This window comes from Perognathus longimembris, chromosome 28, assembly GCF_023159225.1.
Source record: "Perognathus longimembris pacificus isolate PPM17 chromosome 28, ASM2315922v1, whole genome shotgun sequence".
In the NCBI taxonomy this organism is placed as follows: Eukaryota; Metazoa; Chordata; class Mammalia; order Rodentia; family Heteromyidae; genus Perognathus; species Perognathus longimembris.
Window position 1 is genome coordinate 62,340,069 of NC_063188.1, and position 20,937 is coordinate 62,361,005.

At 39.9% G+C, this 20,937-nt stretch overlaps 1 protein-coding gene across 1 annotated transcript in view; it reads right to left on the reverse strand.

Moving 5' to 3' along the window:
• Eda (ectodysplasin A) overlaps positions 1 to 20,937 on the reverse strand; it is a 407,671-nt gene that overhangs the window by 295,148 nt on the left and 91,586 nt on the right. The gene's annotated exons all lie outside the window — the stretch shown is intronic.

Consider the following 20,937-nt stretch of genomic DNA (forward strand, 5'->3'; position numbering starts at 1 on the left):
AAATGGTGACAGGCCCTTTGGTTACTACATTGGGCCCTATTGGCCCATGCCTTACCTCTATATCATCCCCTAGACATGCAAGCCATTGAAATGGACAGAATGGAGCCATGATTGGCTCCCAAGGTACCAAAAAGAAAAAGGGGGAAATGAGGTGCCAGACTTTGAAGTCAGGCCCCACCACGTGAACCCCATTTTAGAATTGAACCCTGAGCCAATCAGATTTGTACCTGTGTTCTAATCTTGCTTGCACAGCTGATTGTTGTAACCTTGTTCTTTGCCTTTATAAGCCCTGTGTAATCACAGCTCGGGGCTTCCTCCTAACCTCCGCTGTGTCGGTGGGTAGGACGAGGCCCGAGTTGCAGCTCGTTAAATAAAGCCTTGCCTTGCTTTTGCATTTTGGAGTGTCTGAATCTCGGTGGTCTTCTTGGGGGTGGTCTTGCGACTTGGCACAACAATGTACTACTAACATTAGTAACAATAAATAATCTCTTCAGTAAAAAAAAAAAAAAGTAGCCTCCTGGGACAAATATCTGCACAACTGTGGGGCCAGGACCACATGTTTCATTTACACAGACTTAGATACAAATTGTTTTAGATGTCAAGAATTTCTGAAACATCCTCATTGCTACTTTTGTGACTTGACTGAATCATTTAACATCTTTAAACTTTAGGCTCTATTCTGATAACTGAAAGCACACATGCACACATACATATGGCAACTACATAATAAAACTTAATTATGTTATTAATATGGAGAAGATAACATGACATCCTACATAATTTCATAGAAAAGTCCATTCTGTGCATATTAGGTAACATAATGAATTCTACTGAATAATCAACAAAAATATTGGCTCTAAAGTAAACATAATTGTCTGCCTACTGAAAAAAGTCAATATGTTTAATGGAATTAACAGCAGATAAACTTAGAAATCAGACTACTCAGTAAATTTTTAATTTGTCATTGAAATCAGTTATTTTAGAATATGTCTCCTTCAAAAGTGTTACATTTGATTTTAGATAATCAATCTCTTGTTTAATGTGTACTTAAAATAAAGGTAATCTTAATGTCAAAAAAAGAAATGATAAAATAGTGTCATTCACAGGGAAATGGTCAGATCTTGAATGTTGAGGGAGAAAAGCCTAGAGCACAGATGACAAAGTCGCATGCTCCCTGATATGTGGTTGTTGGAGGGGGACGGGAGAACAGTAGAGATCATGTCTGTAAAATAACAAACTTCTTTTCAAATGGCATTTCTACATGTTTTGGTCAGCGACTTTACATCATGTCTCTAAAACCAAACAATTACTAAATAAACATAAAAAGGTCTAGGATAGACCTGCCAGGCGCACAATAGCTCAACAGCTACATACATATGATTATATAAGATGAGGCTAAGCAAAATGAACTCCAAGAGATGGAAACAGGAGGATTTTACTGTTGTCATTATGTTTAATGTACTAGGTGAATTTCCTTTGACGTACCCCTGTGGTCACTGTATGTGATTCTGGTACACTGGATATTGTATATATGCTTATCTGAACTAGGGAAGGGAAAGAAAAATGAAGGAGGGTGTAACAAATATGACAAGAAATGTACTCACTACCTTATTATGTAACTGCACCCTCTCTATACATCACCTTATCAATAAAGTTTAATTAAAAATATAATACTTAGGTATTGAAAATGAGAGGTGTATAGAAAATGCCATAGGAAAATGGAAATGTAAGTAGCTCCCTTTGCTGCTAAAGGTCAAAAATGCTTACAATGGGGCTGGGGATATAGCCTAGTGGCAAGAGTGCCTGCCTCGGATACACGAGGCCCTAGGTTTGATTCCCCAGCACCACATATACAGAAAACGGCCAGAAGCGGCGCTGTGGCTCAAAGGGCAGAGCGGGAAGAAGCCAGGGAAGGTGCTCGGGCCCTGAGTCCAAGGCCCAGGACTGGCCAAAAAAAAAAAAAAAAAATGCTTACAATGATCATCATGTTAAGTAAAATCAGTCAGACTCAGAAAGACAAATAGTACATTTTCTCTCATATGTAGAATGTAGGCCTGCCTTTCTTCCTCTTTCTTTTTTCCTTCTTTTACTCTTTCTTTCTCTCTCTCCTCTCTCTCTTGCTCGCTCTCTTGCTCTCTCACTCTCTTTCTTTATTTTTCTTTCTTTCTTCTCCCTTCTTTTTGTGCCTGTCCTGGTGCTTGTACTTAGGTTCTGGCACTGTCCCTAAGCATTTTTGCTCAAGGCTAATCTCTACCATTTGAGTCACACCTCTACTTCCAGATTTTTTTTTAAATTTTACTTTTGATTGTAATTATAAAGCTGATATACAGAGGGGTTGCCATTACATAAGTCAGGTAATGAGTACATTTCTTTTTGGATAATGTCACCCCTTCCCTTGATGTCTCCCAGTTTTTCTCTTCCATCCATACCCACAAATTGTATAGTTCATTTTCAACAACACCCAGGTTTTTGGTGGTTAATTAGAGCCAGCCCAAGCTGGCTTCCAACCTTGATCCTCAGATCTCAGTCTTCTAAGGAGCTAGTATAATAGGTGTGAGCCACTGGCACCTAGTTTTTCTTTTCTTTTCTCTTTTTTGTTTACCAACATGAAAGGAACCAGGGGGCATGGGGAGTATTAAAGATTGTTGGGAGGATGAATCTGATAGAAGTACATTGTATGTGCTTATGAAAATGTCATAATCGGGGGGGAGGGGGGAATGAGGGAGGAGGTAACAAACAGTACAAGAAATGTATCCAATTCCTAAAGTACGAAATTGTGACCATTCTGTATATCAGTTTGACAATAAAAAAAGAAAAAAAAGAAAGAAAATGTCATAATGAAATCCATTACAATTTCTTTAACACTGGCAGAAAATCTTTTCAGTGAAAATCTCAGGGAGGTAGGTTCTCACTGGACATTCAATCCCTTGCCTGTGAAATATTGTAACATGGGGTGTGAAGCCTAAGTACTAATCAGAGGACATAAGAAAAGGCTAGCGCTAATAGAAGTATTAGAACTGAGCTCCAATTTGGGGTGGCAGGTGACAAAGGAAAGAATATTACATTAAAAGAGAAGGTGTTACAAAGGTGCAATGCCTATGGGTGTCTAATCATATGAAATAATAGTTATTGAAATGAATTCCAGTTAATGGAAACAAGTGGTTTTTTGCTTTGTTGCTGTTTATTTTTTTCTGGCTTGTCTATTCATTCTTCTGTCTTTGGGAAGGCAAGGGGGGCACAGCAATGGAGGGACAAAGGGTGAACAAATCTCAGAAGTGGTACTCACAAAACAGTAACAGTATGTGGAAAATGAATTATACAACTTGTGGGTGAGAGGTTAAAACTGGGAGAGAGGGAAGAAAGGAGTGACATTGTCCAGAAAGAAATGTACTCATTACCTGACTTATATAACTCCAACCCCTTTGTACATCACATTTTTAATAACAATTAAAAGTAAATGAATCGGGCGGGAATATGACCTAGTGGTAGAGTACTTGCCTCACATACATGAGGCTCTGGGTTCTATTCCACAGCACCACATACATAGAAAAGGCTGGAAGTGGTGTTGTGGCTCAAGTGGTAGAGTGCCCGCTTCTTTAACTACATGTTTCTCTCTTCCTCCGAGTTATTCCCATTGTTTGCTCTCCAAACACATTGAGCTATTCATTTTTGAAAAATGTAACTTTCACTTCTGCAGCTGTACTCTAAAGTCTAATGAACGCTTGCTCATACCTGCACACCTATTTCAAGCTACATTTCCTTCCTGAGGCCATACAAGCACCCTCCCCAACTCCTTCCACTGAGGTATCATGATACCACCTGCATTTATAAGTATGCATCTTAGACATTATCACTATCACTTGGTTTCATGCATGTCTCTTCCTATACATTGAGCTCTTCTTAAAAGCAGGACTAAATACCTAGTCAAACATTGCATGGCTGAGAGAAAGTACTCAGAGGTAAAAAACCAGTTGACTTGAGAGGGCCTTAGAAATGGAATGTCCCATCTGTACAAAGGGCTAAAGGTATACTTGGGGCACCAAGTATTTAAAACATTTTTCATGGATATGCATTTGAACATGTAACTTGAGAGGCAGAAGAATAAGATACTGCCTTGAAATTATATGTTCTTAGTTTTAAACGAAATTTTCCCCAAATGGGCATTTATAAAAATTGAGATTCCAGGGCCCAATTCTTTTTGTTGGAGCGTATTTTTATTTTATTTTATTAATTAATTAATTTTCTTGCCAGTCCTTGGGCTTGAACTTAGGACATGGGCACTCTCCCTGAGCTTCTTTTGCTCAAGGCTAGCACTCTACCACTCAAGCCACAGAGCCTACTTCTGGCTTTTTCTGTGTATGTGGTACTGAGGAATCCAACCCAGGGTTTCATGCATGCTAGGCAAGCAGTCTACCAGTAAGCCACATTCCCAGACCCAATTATTTTTTTATTTCATCATTTTGTAAATTCACACATAATGTAAAAGTTTCATTGTGATATTTCCATTTATGCATGTAGTTTGACTCAATTCAATCCCCCTTTGTTGCTCTTTATGTCCATTGCCCCCTCTCTTTATCTGTATTGAAAAATTTAATGGGTTTCATTATGACTTTTTCATACATGCATACAATGTACTTTGGTCATATTCTCACCATATCACTGCCTCTTTTGTCCCCCCATATCCTTTCATCCCCCACATAGACCCCTATTTTTAAATGGAGCATTAATCAGCCATAAAGAATAAAATTATACCCCTCAAAAGAAATAGAAAATAGACCAACAAAGTATGCTAGACTCAAAAAGGCAAATGCCACGTTTTCTCTCATCTGAGAAATCTAGATCTAAAGGTAAATAAACGCTACTGAATCCTTGGAGAAATGTCTTTTAAAATGTGTGAGCAGAGGGAAGATAAAGAAGGTGATAAAGGGGCTGGGGATATAGCCTAGTGGCAAGAGTGCCTGCCTCGGATACACGAGGCCCTAGGTTCGATTCCCCAGCACCACATATACAGAAAACGGCCAGAAGCGGCGCTGTGGCTCAAGTGGCAGAGTGCTAGCCTTGAGCGGGAAGAAGCCAGGGACAGTGCTCAGGCCCTGAGTCCAAGGCCCACAACTGGCCAAAAAAAAAAAAAAAAAAAAAAAAAAAAAAAAAAGAAGGTGATAAAATTGTATTATATTCATATATAGAAATAGCACGAGAATCTCTATTTATATACTAATAAAATACAGAATAGATGATATTTGAAGTCAGGAAATGCCAAATGAATAAGGAATTGGAGAAAGAAAAAATGAACTTTAAAAGACAATAACAAGTCTGTGTAAAGGTATCATGAGAAATTACTATTAGTTTGTTATTGTTGGAGACACTCAAATGATAGGGTATGGTAGGACATAAAACAGGAACTTCAGGCAGAGTTTTGATTGTGAAGAGTTTTATCTCTGTTCCACATTTTTATCCAGGTAATTAACAGACTATGAAATTCCCAGAAATTGAGGGCTACCACACATTCAGTCAGATTTGTGACAAATATAAGAACAGAAAGTTGAGACTTCTCAAATCAATTGCTTGCAAATTCAAAGGCAGCACATTACTAGCTAGTAAAGTCAAGTCTACAAATAATCTGAGTAGTCTATAGAAAAAAAATCTAAAAACATTGTAGTAGATATTGTGTGGACAAAAATGGAAATGTTGCATATCAAGAATCATTTCCTATATATGCTCAGTTATCTTCTGAAAAGTTCAACACAGCAGGAACAGTTAGACTTTTTCAGGGGAAAAATAATATTGTCATTAAAGAACTATCTATTAAATGTCTACTTACTTGATAACATTTCTCCCTTTTGTGGAATTAAAAACCCAAGATGCCAGATAAGTGAGATAACCATGCCATAAAGACACTAAGACAGCAGCATAAACCACTCAACAGCTACATGAACTGACAGAAGTGTTTACATGATCTATATGTCTTGGGGAGATGTCACTTCTATGACACTCAGTTCAGTAGAGTTTAATGAAGCAGGTGAGATTTCTAGCCTTTTCAAGATGACAGCAGAGAATGTTTGGCAGAGAAAGGAGAGGGCATCCGCAAAGCATGTACACTGTGGGAGCAATGTAAGGAAAAGGGTCTTGAACAGAGGAAAGCTAGAATATCTTTCTCTATGAAAAGTCAAGTGAAGAACCTGGGCAACACACTGAAAGCTAACGTAGAAGGATCATGAACTCAATACCAGGTCTGGGCCTCCCCTTTCATTTACATTTCTCCTTCCAAGGGTACCATTCTATAGTAAAACATAACAAACTCACAGCCATCATTAATTAAACCCATTGTTCCTCCAAAGGACGCAAAAATACCTTACACACATAGAAACAAGACATATATACAAACCAATCCAGGAAATATCTGGGAGAAAGCTAAGTACCTAGCCACCGGGCATCACCATTTCAAGGTGCCAAAAGAAAAACACGAGACCTCATATAATTCTAACTACATTCTTGGGATCAGAAATCTAAACTATCCATGTTACAACTGGGTCACAACACCAGTACTGGCTCTCAAAAACAATCTAAAGCAGGAGCAAGTTAGAGTTAGCAGCATCCTCCTTCTAGATATCTGCAAAAGATTAGCCACATCTTAAATTTGGATTCCTATTCTCTCCAGGGGAGTGGGTGGAGAGAAAAAAATAGGTGGAGGATAGGAGGAAAGGTTGAATCTCTGAAGAAAACACATATCCTTAGGATTACATAATACTGCCCAGAAGTAACTGAACTGCAGCAGAAACATTTCAAACACATTCCAACATGCCTCTAATTAAGATAGTTTTGGGAGGATCCAGAATTATAGCTATCAAACATGAAGCCTAAAGAATTCACCAAGATTAAAAAGATTACCAGCTTTAACTCAAAGAAAAAATATACTGGGGGAAAATAGTCTAGTTAGAATACAGCCATAATAATGCCAATTTGCTGCCCAACATGCAATTGTTATATCATTTTAGGTACAATCATTAGTTATAAAAACATTATGTTGGGTGCTGTAAAAATGTACTATTATTTATTTCTGTTCAGAGAGTTCAAACTAAATGTTTGATCAATATCATTTTGACATGAAAATATGCTGATATATAATGACCATGAACTTATTTTGAAGTAGAGCAAGAAATACAGGAAAGACATGCGATAATGTGAAATGTCTAACAAGCAAAAAAAATGTAGCATGTAGAAGCAAGCTAGGTACCCACACAAGGCATGTATTTTGAAATATTTATGGATAGTTAACCAGAAAGGCTAATTTAACACCTACACATCAATTGCATGGAGACAGAGCTGTGAAATATTTGCATTTACCACTCAGTAAGAGGACCATCACCAGCACTGCATTAAGGATGTCAGTTGCAATTAATTTAGGTGAAATTTCACAATTTAAAAGATACGCAGTCTCCTTCACTGAGCACTTTAATTTACATAAACTGACTGGAAGGCTCTCAAAAATGAAATTCTGACTATATAATCACAAAGAAGAAAAAATGTGTATCAAAAAGACAGCAGTAAAGTTCTCTACAAACTCAGATTTTAAAAGTGTATAATAACAGCAAGGGCATTTCTTGAGCACTTACTCTGTATGAGGAATTGTGCTGCATGCTTAATGTGTATGTATCTCATTTATCCCTCATAACAACCCTTTGAATTGGTCTGCTATTAGTAGCACTGCTTCCATTTTATAGATGAGGAAATGGAATCTTAGAGGTTAAATAACCAGTCCCAAATCACACATTTTTTTTCAAATTTTTATTATCAAACTGATGTACAGAAAGGTTACAGTTTCATACGTTAGGCACTGGATACATTTCTCGTACAGTTTGTTACCTTGTCCCTCATATCCCCCTCCCTCCTCCCCTTTTCCCTCCCCCCCCCCCGACAGGGGTGTTCAGTTCACTTACACCAAACAGTTTTGCAAGTATTGCTTTTGTAGTTGTTTGTCTTTTTTTACCCTGTCTCTCAAATTTGGTATTCCCTTTCAATTTCCTACTTCCAATACCAGTATACACGGTTTCCAATATACTCAGATAAGATTACAGAGATAGTGTAGGTACAACCACAGGAAGGTTAGTACAGCAATAGAGGTGAGATTCAAACAAAAGACTTTCTCACTCTCAAGCTCTGCTAAAGTACTAACAAAAGAGTAGAATGTATCTGTAAAACATCAAAAAGACCATGGTTCAGAATAACCTGAACCTTAGGAAGAGATGTAAGCTGAAGATGACTAAAAGCAGTCAGTAACCAAAATGTAATAGTAGATGACTAAGAGAAAGAAATCATTTAATTCCTATTTTATTTCTATGTGGCTTCTGTTAAGAAAAAATAGAAGGAAAAGAAAGGGAACAAGAAGGAAGCCAGGCAACAGTAGCTTTCATCTATGTTAGATACTTGAGACGTTGAAATCAAGAAGATCACAGTACAAAGCCATTCCACTCAGAAATATCCACAAGGCTCGATCTCCAAACTAGCCAGCAAAAGGCAAGACTAGAGGCATGGTTCAGGTGGTAGAGCATCAGCTAAACAACCAAGCCAAGTAAGTGCAAGTCCCTGGGTTCAAATCCTGTACCACCCTGCCCCCAAAGGAACAAGAAACATTAGAAGAAAACTGAAAATAGAAACACAGAGATTTAGAAGCACTTGTTAGCTAGGCATAGTGGTGTACCCCTCTAGTCCCAGCACTAGGAGGCTGAGGCAGGAGGATTCCAAGTTTGAGGCCATCTAGGGTTACGTAGTGAGCTCCAGACCAGACTGAGCTACATAGTAAGAACTTTGTGTCAAAGGGAAAATAAACAACACATGTCTTGAAATACATTATAGGATATGAGAAAAACTTGGGTTAGAATTTCCAAATTATTTTCAAGACAGAATTATGAATAATGAGAGAAGACAGAATTGTGAATAATGAGAGAAGAGTAGAAGTCTGGAGAAAGGCACACGTACTTTTAATTTTCAAAAAATAAACTCAAGTTTGCAAGCTAGTGAATAGAACTACAATACTAGAAAAGTCTTACAGAACACAATTTTAAAATTCTGGTCTGACCTGAATGGAATTTTTCCTTGCTCTTCTCAGAACACACACACACACACACACACACACACACACACACACACACACACACACACACACAAATGAAGCCTGAAAATGGCAAAAGAGAAAACCAAAGATCTCTAAAGGCTATTGTATGCCTATGGGTCATGCCTCTAATCCTAGTTACTCAGGAAGCTGAGATCCGAGACTTGTAGTTTTAAGCTATCCTGGGCAGAAAAGTCCTGGTGATACTCTTATATCCATTTAACCATGCAAAAACCATGACTGGAGATGTGGCTCAAAGTGGTAGAGAACTAGCCTTGAGTTGAAGAGCTCAGGGATAGCACCCAGACCTTGAGTTCAAGCCCCATGACTGACCAAAAAAAAAAACACAACAAAACAATTCTGAAGGCTTGTTTGGGAATGGAGAAAGAGCATAGAAACAAGAGATCTTGCATGGTCACACATAGAATACCCAGACCTGGTGATTCCAATATGTGTTTGATTGTGAGAAAGAGACTCACAATGTGGGCCAAGCTGACCTTAAACTCATAATTCTGCATCTGCCTACCAAGTGCTGAGATCACAAACATGGACTACCACATCAGGCTGACCTGGCATTTATGAGACGCCATTCTCATTGTTCTTCTTAATGAAACAAGAATGTTCCAACATCAGATTAGGGAATACAGCCATAACCAGGAGAGACACTCTCCTCCTCTATGGCTGAAATTCCCTCTGTCCACCAAGAGATACTAAAGCTTGCAAAACAGAACCTACAAGCAACCCAGAGGCTTTAGGAAGCCTGGGCTAGGGAATTACTTCATCCCTATGAGCCCCAAACTCTACTTACATCAAAGATAATGGGAGGAAAAATGGAAAAATGGAACTTAAGTCAAAAGAGGTAGTCTCCTTATTAGCAGTTTCTTTTTTTTTCAAATTTTTATTATCAAACTGATGTACAGAGAGGATACAGTTTCATACGTTAGGCGTTGGATACATTTCTTGTACTGTTTGTTACCTTGTCCGTCGTACTTATTAGCAGTTTCTTTATCTCACAAACCCAAGACTCTCAATTCTTCTCTAGACAGACTGGGACAGAGATTATAATGAAGAGTACTAATAAAGAATCCCGTTGTACCTTTCCTTCCTCCAGAGATATCCAGTGGCACTTCTGCAGAAATCCCCCTGCCCACCCACGCACTCCCAATAGATCCAATGGGGACCCTGGTAGATAAATCAAGAAAACCAAAACAGTGCCAGGAAGGCTATTTTCATAGTACCATTGAAACTACAACTCACAAAAGTAGCCCACAGTTACTACAAGGTGACTGTGGGCTAAAATGAAACATACCAATAAGACTTAGCATCTCTTAATATGATAGAATACTCATGATATTATCAAATAACATCCATCATACCAAGAAAATAAAAATAACAATTAAATTAATACTTTAAAGGGGAAAAGACAACCAACCAAAGCCAATTAGTATTATCTGACAAGACTTTAAAACAGCTATTATAAAAATGGTTATTTTAGAAATCAGGCCTTTGTCCACTGTATGACTGGTGAAGATCTTTTCCCAATCTGTGTGCTTTCTATTTATCTTAGAAGCTATATTCTTTGCCCTGCAGAAGCTCTGCAGTTTGATACAGTCCCACTTGTCCAGCCTTTCTTGGATTTGTTGGATTTCTGGGCCTTTGTTGAGAAAGTTTCTTCCAGTGCCAAGGAGTCTTAGTGGACAAAGGCCTGATATCTAAAATATACACAGAACTCAAAAAGTTAAATTCCTCCAAAACAAACAATCAAAGAACAAACAAGCCCTCTCAACAAATGGGCTAAAGACCTAAAAAGAAACTTCTCTGAAGAAGAAATGAGAATGGCCAAGAGTCACATGAAAAGGTGTTCTACATCATTGGCCATAAAAGAAATGCAAATCAAATCAACATTGAGATTCCACCTCACCCCAGTAAGAATGTCTATTATCAGGAAATCGAATAATAACAAATGCTGGAGAGGATGTGGCCCAAAGGGAACCCTACTGCATTGTTGGTGGGAATGCAAACTTGTTCAACCCCTCTGGAAAGCAGTGTGGAGGTTCCTAAGAAGGTTAAACATAGAGCTCCCCTACAACCCAGCAGCCCCACTTTTGGGCATCTACCCAAAAGACTACAAGCAAGACCACACTAAAGCCACCAGCACAACTATGTTCATCGCAGCACAACTTGTCATCACTAAAACATGGAACCAACCTAGATGCCCCTCAGTAGATGAGTGGATCAGGTAAATGTGGTACATATAAACAATGGAATTCTATGCTTCCATCAGAAGGAATGACACTGCCCCTTTCGTAAGGAAATGGAAGCACTTAGAAAAAATCATACTAAGTGAAGTGACCCAGACCCAAAGAAACATGGTGTTCCTCATAGGGAATAGCTAGCACAGGAATAGGCTAGTCATGGTAGAAGACCAAAATACCCCAATAGCTACACCCATATGACCACATAAGATTATGCCAAGTGAAATGAACTCCACGTATGGAAACAAGAGTTTTACCACTGTTGTAATTATTCTCAACATGCCATGTGAACTCGTACTACTTTTTTTTTCTTTTTCCTTGTCTGTTAGTTTGACTGAGTGGTTTGTCTAGTTTTGTTTCTCTTGTAGTCCCTTCCTGTGGCTGTACCCTTGATACCACTGTATTAATACATCGGAGTACGCTGGATATTGTCTATACAAGTAATAGAACTGGGGAAGGGAGAGGGAATACCAAAATCGAGAGACAAAGAACAAAAAGACAAACGATTCAAAAAGCATCACTTAGAAACCATTTGGTGTAAACCAACTGTACAACTCTTGGGAGGAGAGGGGAAGGGGAGGGGGGATGGTGGAAAATGAGGGAGGAGGTAACAAGTAGAACAAGAAATGTACTCATTGCCTTTCATATGAACCTGTAACCCCTCTATCACACTTTGACAATAAAGAAAAAATGGTTATTACAAATTGTCTGCAAATGAATGAAAAAAATCTCAGCAAAGAAATATAGTGAAAACAATGAAATAGTCTGTGAAACTGAACATTACAATAACAACTTAAAAAATATTGTTGGATGGATCAGTAATACAATCTTGAAGATGACAAAGGACTGAATTAGTGGATTGGAGGACAAAACAGTATAATCCACTCAATCTGAGTAACACAGAAAGCAAAGAATTTAAAAACACAATGGAGCCTCAGGTAAACCTGTCAAATCCAATCACTTAAGTTTCAGAACGGGAAGTGACAGGATGTAGTGTTGAAGGAATACTCAAAGAAATAATGGCTAAAAGCTTTCAAAATTTGGTTAAGAAAACACAGATTCAGGAAACAGTGAACTCTAAACAGAATGATCTCAAAGAAATCCATGTTGGAACACATTATAATTAAACGTTTGTAAACTTAAAGGGAAAAAAGGCTTGAAAAAAAATAGAAAGAAATGCACATCGACTGCAGGGAAACACCACTTTAAAAGGCAGAGGATTTCTATTCTGAAACTGTGAAGGCCAGTAGGAAGTGATGAGGTGCCAGACTTTGAAGTCAGGCCCCACCACGTGAACCCCATTTTAGAATCGAACCCTGAGCCAATCAGATTTGTACCTGTGTTCTAATCTTGCTTGCACAGCTGATTGGTGTAACCTTGTTCTTTGCCTTTATAAGCCCTGTGTAATCACAGCTGGGGGCTTCCTCCTAACCTCCGCTGTGTCGGTGGGTAGGACGAGGCCCGAGTTGGCAGCTCGTTAAATAAAGCTTGGCCTTGCTTTTGCATTTCGGAGTGTCTGAATCTCGGTGGTCTTCTTGGGGGTGGTCTTGCGACTTGGCACAACATTTGGGGTTTCGTCCGGGATGGCCCCAGAGACCCCGAGATCCCAGACTCCGAAGGTAAGAAAACAGCGCTGTTCATTTGTCTTGTCCTGTAATTTGTCTGTTTGTCTGTTTTGCTTTTGCTTATACTTGTAGGGCGCGAGTCAGTTTGGTTTTTGGCCGGAACTGACCAGGAGGGCCTCCTAAACGAGACTCAACCCGCCCACCTTGTACTCGGGTCCACTCCTTCTGCACCCTTGCAGGAGGTTGTGGGCCAACTCGGGTCCACTCCTTCTGCACCCTTGCAGGAGGTTGTGGGCCAACTCGGGTCCACTCCTTCTTGCAGGAGGTTGTGGGCCAACTCGGGTCCATTCCTTCTGCACCCTTGTAGGAGGTTGTGGGCCAGCTTGGGAGATCTCCAACTCATAGCTTTTCTTAGGCCTGTGTGTTTTCCTCCTTTTGTATTAATTGTTTTGTTTTTGTAGCCTTTTGGAAGAAATTTGGAAGTAAAATTGTCCTAAATAATTATTGCAAAGTGAGAAAAGGAGAATTATGGCTACCAAAATGTTTAATTGCCATTCCAGCTTCTTTGTAGGTTTTTTGTAACAGTTTCCAGCAGGCCCACAGAGAAGCACAGGTGATTCCTACAAGTTTGTCAAGATCTAATACTGACCCTTAATAAGTTCCAGGTAAGAGAGCATGCTTAAAAACTACTTCTGTGTGGACCACCTTGTTGCTTATAATTGGAGTAAAGTGGCCCCTTATAAGACTCACTGATCTGAATCTGCGGTTCAAAGCCAGCCCGGGCAAAGAAAGGTCCCTGTGAGAGACTTGTCTCTAATCAGCCAGCAGAGTGCTGGGAACGGAGTGGTGTGGAGCTCAAAAGTGGTACGGTGCTAGTCTTGAGCTGGAGAGCTGAGGGACAGCACTCAGGCCCTGAGTCCAAGTTGAAAGTCACTCCTCCTGGGACAAAAGTGATGGAGCATCCAGAGGCAGTAAGCCACTGCTTGGATGGCAGAGATGGTGTCAGATCCTAGAGTCACTACTGTTGGCCTTTCAAAAGATAAAGCCGGGAAGTCCTAGAAGAATAGTTCATAAGCATGCCTTTCCAATGCCCATGTCTGTCTACTGGGCAGGAATTTGCCAGTCATCTGTGATAGTGGTTAGTAAGGGTAAGTTTGTCAAATGAGAGGATAGATTAAAATCTCACCCCCCTCATTTACTCAAAGCCCTGACTGGCAGTGAGAATTTTAAGCTCATATATCTGTTTAGTAAAGAAAGCTTGTAGACCTGAGATTGTGTCCTTATTGAGATCTGTTAAAGGCCTGTCAGCTTGCCAATGCCCCCAATCAACAGATTACTAAAGGAGCTCGCCTCTGTGGGAATAGGCCAGGTGTGTATTGGGAAGTAGATTTCACAGAAATTACAAATATTTGCTAGTTTTTGTAGACACCTTTTCAGGATGGGTTGAAGTCTATCCAACAAAGCATGAGACTGCGAATGTAGTGGCTAAGAAGATCCTGAAAGAAATCCTACACAGGTATGGATTCCCATCCACCATTGGGTCAGACAATGGGCAGGCTTTCGTCTCAAAAGTAAGTCAGGGAATAGCCGCTGCACTGGGGACGGATTGGAAATTACATTGTGCTCATAGACCCCAGAGTTCAGGACAGGTAGAGAGAATGAATCGGACTCTAAAAGAGACCTTAACTAAATTGGCCTTAGAGACTGGCGCAGACTGGGTGTCACTCCTTCCTTTTGCTCTGCTTAGAGTAAGAAATTCTCCCTATCAGCTTGGCTTTACTCCTTTTGAAATAATGTACGGGTACCCCCCACCCATTATCCCTAGCCTTCAGACTGAATTGCTTGCTGATTTGGATAATGCTGAATTTTTGTGTAAACTCGATTATTTGCAGCTCGTGTACAAGAATGTGACCCCAACTTAAGGCATTATATGATTCTGCTTCTGTCCCTACCCCCCATTTATTCAGACCAGGGGACTGAAATCCTAAGAACCACGGTGGAAGGAACCCTAGACGGCATCGCCACTTGGGTTCATTGCTTCCACCCCAGGCCAGCTGACCCCTTTGCCCTGGATGACAACTACCGTGATGGAACATGGGAGGTCTCCAAGCACCCAACTCAGCCGCTTTGCCTTCGCCTCAAGAAAAGAAAGTTAGACTGAGACTAAGGTTATAGGTTCCTGGCTAGGTAAGGTCTACGCCCCTGAGTCAGCCTGAAGAAGTTACAGAAGATGGATGATCTTCACCCATCAGCCCCCCTTTAAAATCAAGGGACCAGAGTTGTTTTGGGGAAGATGAGGCAGGATAAACTAGACATGCAAAACAGAGGTACAGAGAATATTCTTGTAAGAAATGGTGACAGGCCATTTGTTTACTACATTGGGCCCTACTGGCCCATGCCTTACCTCTATATCATCCCCTAGACATGCAAGCCATTGAAATGGACAGAATGGAGCCATGATTGGCTCCCAAGGTACCAAAAAGAAAAAGGGGGAAATGAGGTGCCAGACTTTGAAGTCAGGCCCCACCACGTGAACCCCATTTTAGAATCGAACCCTGAGCCAATCAGATTTGTACCTGTGTTCTAATCTTGCTTGCACAGCTGATTGGTGTAACCTTGTTCTTTGCCTTTATAAGCCCTGTGTAATCACAGCTGGGGGCTTCCTCCTAACCTCCACTGTGTCGGTGGGTAGGACGAGGCCCGAGTTGGCAGCTCGTTAAATAAAGCCTTGCCTTGCTTTTGCATTTCGGAGTGTCTGAATCTCGGTGGTCTTCTTGGGGGTGGTCTTGCGACTTGGCACAACAGTGATAACAATATTTTACAAGGATTGAAAGTAAACAGCTGTCAACCATGGATTATCTATCTGGTAAAACTCCTTCAGGAGTGCAGGGAAGAAAGCATACTCTCAGATGGTAGAAGACTAAAATAATTTATTGGTAGAAAAAGACCTATCCTTGGACCTCTGAATATGGCCTAGTGGCAAGAGTGCTTGCCTCATACACATGAAGCCCTGGGTTAGATTCCTTGGCACCACATATATAGAAAACGGCCAGAAGTGGCACTGTGGCTCAAGTGGCTAGCCTTGAGCGGGAAGAAGCCAGGGACAGTGCTCAGGCCCTGAGTCCAAGGCCCAGGACTGGCAAAAAATAAATAAATAAATAAATAAAAGAGGAATCCAGGAGCATCAGAAAGGAAAAAGAAACAAAGAAAAGTAGCAATATAGGCACATACATAAATTATTCTATCTCAAGAGTTTATAAATCGTAAAACCATTGTATTCTCAAGACAATAATTTTAAGTGGGAAAAGGGAAGGGACCTAAATATAGAGAGAAGTTTTCAAACTTACTCAAATTGGGAAAAAGCTGATATCAGTGAACTGCTCTTTTCTCCCTTGTCTCTTCTCTGTCTCTCTCTCACAAACATATATTGAACATATTGCAATATACAGAGCAATCTCTATGAAAACTATATCAAGAGATACTCAAGGAAAGTATGTATAAATCAAGCTAAAACTGCTCAAATAACTCACAAGAAAACAAGGATGAAAAAGTGCCAGAGGAAAAGAAGATAAAACAAACCAAAAAAAAAGCCATCTGTACTGGTGTATAACTCCCATGTAAGTCCTAGGTACTTTGGAGGACTGCACTAGATTATTGAAAATCAAAAAACAGTGTGAGCATAACAGTACCACCTTTTCAAGAAGATAGGAGGGGGAGGAGGGGGAGGAGGGGGAGGAGGGGGAGGAGGAGGAGGAGGAGGAGGAGGAGGAGGAGGAGAAAGAACTGTGTCAGTTACCTTAAATGTAAATGGCTGAAGTATACCAATCAAAAAACAAAGATTGGGGCTGGGAATATGGCCTAGTGGTAAAGTGCTTGCCTCATATACATGAAGCCCTGGGTTTGATTCCTCAGCACCACATATATAGAAAAAGCCAGAAGTGGCCCTGTGGTTCAAGTGGTAGAGTGCTAGCCTTGAGCAAAAAGAAGCCAGGGACAGTGCTCAGGCCCTGAGTCCAAGCCCCAGGACTGGCCAAAAAAAACAAACCCTGGGCTGGGGATATAGCCTAGTGGCAAGAGTGCCTGCCTCGGATACCCGAGGCCCTAGGTTCGATTCCCCAGCACCACATATACAGAAAACGGCCAGAAGTGGCGCTATGGCTCAAGTGGCAGAGTGCTAGCCTTGAGCGGGAAGAAGCCAGGGACAGTGCTTAGGCCCTGAGTCCAAGGCCCAGGACTGGCCAAAAAAAAAAAAAAACAAAAAAAACCCAAAAAACAAAACAACAAAAAACCCAAAGATGGATCTGGGCATCAATGGCTCTTGTATGTAATCCTAGCTACTCAGGAAGCTGAGATTTCAGGATCATGGTTCAAAACCAGCCCAGGCAGGAAAGTCTGAGAGTCTTATCTCCAATTAACCAACAGAAATTGGAGGTATACCTGTGGATTTAAGTGTAGAATGGTAGCCTTGAACAAGAAAGGTCAGAAACAGTGCTCAGGCCATGAGTTCAAGCTCCAGGAATGGCATGCACACATGCACACATGCACACACACACACACAATGCATAAATTAGCAGATTAGAAAACAATCCAAGTATGTATGCATGTTTGTATGTATTATAATCAGGATCTCAATATATAGCCTAGGCTGGCCTCAAAATTACAATAGTTCTTCCTTAGTCTCCCACATGCTTCAGTTGCAGGCATTTACCCCCACACAACATAAATGAGTAGTCTTTATAAGAATCTCATTTCAAGTTCAACTACACAGACAAATGGAAGATAAAGTAGTTGAAAAAGGTACACTATTCAAAAAATAGTGACAAACAAAAAAGAGTGATACAGCCTTAAGAACAAAAAAAACACTAATACTGACATGGATGCTATATGATGATAAAAGATCAATCCATTTGTACAATGTATGTATGTACCACAGAAAACAAAAACAAAAATTGATGTAACTCTTCTTCCCTTCCTTTCTTCTATTCTCACTCTGCATACTTCTATCTTGTGCAGCCCGACAGTTTGCTCACCCCCCAATAAACTCTTTTCTGCCTGAACCATGTGGCAGTCTCCTTTCACCAAAGCTTAAATCTGATTTGAAAAACCTGGGAGGGGATAGTGTCAGGAGTTTCTGGAGTTCCTCTTCTCTCTCTGAGCATCAATCTGCCTCCTAACCACCCCTCCTCAGACTCAAACTGCTGAAAGCCAGAGGAACCCCACCTGGGACTTCTCAATTTTACCATTGTTGGCTATCACCCACCACATCATCTCTTCTCTACATCTGACTATTGTACAAGACCTGATCAGCAAGAAACAGAGAAGCCACATTCTGAGAGGTCAAATATCTATTGGAAAGCCAGTGACTGCAGGGGATTCCTGTCTCAAAGACCTGCAGCTGCCTTGGATACACTTAACACTGTTAGAAAACTGAGCAATGAGAATAGGGAAGTAAGGAAAGAGCAGAAAAACAATACCAACAAACTAGATGAACTCCAATGGAAAGCTGAAGTCAGGCACCGTGGTAACTGGAGGAGAGCCAGAAGACAAAAGGCATGGAACCTGAGCTGGTCTGGGCCTAAAGAAGGTCCTGGTCAGTGATCAGGGTCACAGGGAGCTTGAGAGCTCATGACCTAAGACTGGAAGGTCCAGTAACCTACTGTCTAGGTCCCTGCACTTGTCTCTAGGAATTCAGGCACACCTAAGGGGTGAGACTTCACCTTCCTCCATAGCAAAGAAAAAATGGCACTGGTTAAACCCAATTCTCTATCACCCACCACGTGACCAAGATGGTGCTGGCTAGACCTAGTATCCTTATTTCACTACATGTCTGAGGGGTCTTGTAAGTTTTCATGCCAACATCTTACCACATCAGTCGCCCTCAAAGTATGTCGATAAATTCTATAATTAAACATTTGCAGTTGAAAAATAATTGATTGAACTGAATAGAAATAACCAGATCCATAATTAAAAGCAAAATACACATTTTTATTTAAATACTCCCGGAATATTCACCAAGCAGACCATTTCTGACCCATACAACAAATCTCAACAAATTTAAAATAGCTGTAATCATAAAAAGTGGATGGCATTTAACTATAATAAAATAAGCCGGAAGGTGATATTTAAGACATAACAGAAAAGCTCTAAAAACATGTAAATTCATACATACACTTCTTGAGTCAAAAAGTATATTACTCAGAGTTTTTCTTACTATGACAAATATCTGATATAAACAACTGAAGGGGAGGAATTACTTACTTTGGCTTATGATTTCACACTTCAGTCCATCATGGTAAAGAGACTGTGGCAGAGGAGAGCAGCAAGGAAGATATATACTCATACACAAAAAGAGCGATAGCGAGAGACAGAGAGAGAGAGAGAGAAAGAGGGGGGGAAGATACAGAAAGGAAGGGATATGTCTATGTGCTTTTCTGCACACGCTCCCCGCCATCCTATGTAAATTTTTCTCTCAGGAAATGACCCCAGAGACATAACCATAGGTGTAAACATTATGTGTGTCTTAACTGAGTTGACTTGGTACTAATGATTAACATTAACAAAGAATTGTCAACGGAAATAAAACATACACAGACATGACTTTATCTGATTTGGGGAGTGTAAGGGGAAGCACAGAAACGGTAGGACAAAGGATGAATTAATTCAGCAGTGATACTCACTAGGCACAATACTGAAAATAAACTACAGAACTTGTGGGGGTGGGGTCAGGAGGGGAAAAACTGGGAGAAAATGAGGGAAGAGGTGACACTGTTCATAAAGAAATGAACTCATTACCTGATTTATGCAACTACAATCCCTGTGTACATCACCTTTACAATAAAAAAGAATTAAAAATTAAATAAAAAATAATTCAGATGCAACCAAAGAAAATTGCAGAGGCAAATTTAGCACTCAGAAATAAGAAAAAAATCATGAACAAATAATTTTTCTATCTCAAGGAAGTCAAGGGGGGAGGAGGGAATAAAGCAAAATAAACCCAGACCAAATAGAAAGAGTATATAAACCAGTGAAATTGAAAACAAAAAATACAAAAGAGCATATCGATGAAATAAAAACTTCAAAAAGTTACAAAACTTTAACAAGACTGACAAAAAGATGAGAGGAAACACAAATTATGGATATCAAGAGAGAAACACAGTATCTAGATACTCAAAAAGGCAATAAGAGAAAAATGTCATACATTTGGTAAATGAAAAAAAGTACCAATTCTTCAAAACCCACAAATAACTCAATGAAGACAAAATAAACAATCCAAATACTCTTATAGTCTTTAAGACATTCAAGTTATAATTTAAAAGCTTTGAAAATACTTTCAGGCTCAAATGAAATCAGGGCCTTTAACTTTTAGGCATGTACTCTATCACGAGAGCCATGCCTCCAGGCCTTTTTTGCTTTAGCATACTTTTGAGAAAAGGTCTTATGTTTTGCACAGGCCATCCTGGACAATGATAATCCTATTTTATGCCTTCTGCCAAAGCTAGGATGATGACAAGCATACATCACCATATGGAGCTATAGGTTAAAATGGAGTCTTACAAACTTTTTGCTCAGGGTTGGCCACAGTCCTACAGCTAACATCATACGGAATGGTGATAAAATCAATATCTTCCTCTGAAGATAGGAATAAGGAAAGAATAATTTTTCCTGGTAACTTACTGAACATAACTGGAAGTTCTAGCTAGTACAATAAAGCAATACATACATGCATACATGCATGCATACATACATACATTACAATCATGGCATATAGGTCAGAAAAAATAAAGTTATCTCTATGTTGGGTATGGTAGTACAAACTTATAATCCTAGTACTTGAGAGACAGGAGGATCATGATTTCAAGGCTAGCACGAGGAATATAGCAAGTTCCAAGCCAGTCTGGGCTACATTGGAAGAACTTGTCTCAAAATAAAAAAAGCATCTCTAGTTCCAAATGATAGTCCTATACAAAGAAAATTACAACTATAGAAATACATGTAGAATGTATGAGTT